This window comes from Abramis brama, assembly GCF_963993115.1.
Source record: "Abramis brama genome assembly, chromosome: 3".
In the NCBI taxonomy this organism is placed as follows: Eukaryota; Metazoa; Chordata; class Actinopteri; order Cypriniformes; family Leuciscidae; genus Abramis; species Abramis brama.
Genome location: NC_139965.1, coordinates 32,695,136 through 32,697,932, shown reverse-complemented (window position 1 = coordinate 32,697,932; position 2,797 = coordinate 32,695,136).

Here is a 2,797-nt window from a genome sequence, read left to right as displayed (position 1 = left end):
TGTGTAGATGACGTTTTTTCTTGCCCTTTCATATCAATGTATGTATTTCTGACTGTACAACAATTTTGTCCTAAACAAATGAAATAACAGTAAGAATAAAACAGTCTCTTCTTAGAGTTGTGGGCAGTTGTGGCCTAATGTTAGAGAGTCTGACTTTTAACCTGAAGGTCAAGGTTTAAGTCTCAGTACTGGCAGGAAGTGTGGGTGGGGGAAGTGAATGAACAGCGCTCTCTTCCACTCTCATTACCCACAACTGTGAGGTGCCCTTGAGCAAGGCACCTAACTCCCAATTGCTCCCCGGGCAGCAAAAAAATGGCTGACCACTGCTTCTGATGTGCGTTCACGGTGTGTGTGTGTGTTCAAAACTCAATGCTGTGTGTGTGCACTAACTTGGATAGGTGAAATGCACAAATTCCGAGTATGGGTTACACTGTAAAAAATTTGCTGTAGTTATGCAGCTGCTTGCCAGTAACTTACTGTAGATTTAAATTGATGTTATTTACTGGCAACAGTTTGTTCAAAGTTAAATTAACATTAAACATTAACAAGTCTTTGTCTTTACAGAATAAAACTATAAAATAACAACCTAATGCAAAGCATTCTGGGAACCAGAAATCTTCATCAACCTTTTTCTGTTTTTTTTTCCTTCAGATTTTGGTTCCCAGAATGCTTTGCATGAGGCTGTTATTTAAGTTTTATTCTCTAAAGATAAAGACTTGTTAATGTTTAGTGTTCATTTAACTTTGAACAAACTGTTGCCAGTAAATAACATCAATTTAAATCTACAGTAAGTTACTGGCAAGCAGCTGCCAGTAATACTGTAATTTCTACAGATTTTTTTTACAGTGTACCATACTTCACTTCACTTATAATTAACTCCTTTTCTGTCAGTGTTTGAAATTTAGATTTTTCCCTCAAATGCTCAAAGGCAATACAGCATGTGAAAGTTTCTGTAACTGCTGCGCTCTCGTCTTGCGTAGAACACGCCATTCTAACGAGATTACGAGAGCACATGAATAAAAAAAAAGATTTGCACAGATAAACCATTTATAAAAAAAACACTGCAATATCCTATTAAAAACAAGTAGCCTACAACGGCCCTATGCCATGCCGTTAAAAAAAAAAAAAAAAAAAAAAACAATATCCCAATTAAAGGTAGGTAGGATTTTTATAAAAAACTTTTTTTCAAATTTGTTTAAACTGTCTTTATATACCAATACATAATTAAAATGTAAGTGCTCTGAAAAAGAGAGTTTAAAAATCGAGTGACTGTAGACCTTTTAATCTGCAATAAACACAGCTCATTATTTCCATCCGGGACGAAACAATTGATTGGGGCGACTGTCACTCACTCTCGCAACCAAGGCTACCACCACTGTTGCTAGATCTGCCCATATGCAAGCGCACCCGTTTGATTTGAGGGGAGTGCAAGAGAGGCGCGGAACCTACGAAGAGTAAAATTATGGCAGAGAAAAAGAGCATTCAAAATTCAAAGCACCTGCATATGCAGTCAGCGAAGGCAAACAAGGCAAAAACTACTTCCTCGGACCCTGATTGCCCGCACTCTTGAACGACCTCCTCTGCTTCGCCCTCGACCCGGACCTGTCCTTGAACCGACGATGCGGTACTTGTCACCGGAGCGTAACGTTAGTCCTCATCAGAGTCAACAATGTTTTCATCATGTAAACTCTTACATGCAAAACACCGTATATGTTATGACTCTTACACGAAATTCACCTTCATCACAGTTTAACTGATGGTAATGGAAAAACGTGTATCAATGCAACCTGTTTTTAGCTTTGCCTTATGAATATAGCTCGTTACCGAATCAAACAAAATATATTTTAAACTTTACCAGTATCGATATGCTAGCTTGATAGTGAGTACTAAAAGCCATCTTATTTGTTTATATTTCTAGTGATAAAGTTTATTACATGTAATTCTGACATGATGTCACTGCATGCACTGCGCTCCTTCCTCTCCACTCGTCTCAGGTAAATAAATGCGTCTTCCTGAGCCTGAGCATTTGGCGTCGCGCGTTCATGTGTTTTGGGGGGCTTTGGAAGGAGCCCAGAAGGGAGGGGGTGGAGTGAATGGAAATAATTAGCTGTGTTTACAACAGTCGTGAGAGGTCTACAGACAGAGATGGGCATAAATACATGGAAATGTATTTAAAATACAAATACAAAATACTGTGTGGAAAAATGTATTTAAATACAAATACAAAATACTGTGGGAAAAAATGTATTTAAATACAAATACAGTATTTTGTATTTTGAAAATACACAAAATACATGTGAAATTGGCCATCCAGTGCAGGTATAGGTCACAGTGAATGAAGAAACTACATAGGCCTACTGACTTATCATTCCTAACCTCATCTCTGCCCTCTCTGTCGTTCTTTCTTTGTTTGTTTCTTTCTTTCAATTACAAATAAACCTATGCAAAATAGCAGCCATTTATATACTTATTTCTGGTTACAATGTAGTCTATTACTTGTGGTGAACACTATTAAAAAATTCATACTGTATGTAAATATGTGGGAACCTTTTCTGCTATCTAGCAAAGAATATGGATGGGTGATATGACCAAAATCTCAATTTTACTTCACAGTAACGATATCATGGTTTCACAATTCTCAATATCAGTTTTGATTCCACAGCATAAACTGAATTTCAAACTCTTTTGAGGTTTTTTTATTTTAATTTATTTTTTGCAGGTAGTCTCAATGCTTTTTAAGTAATTTTATGTTTATTTTATGTAAAGTTTATTTGTTTCTATAAGTTTATTAAAATTA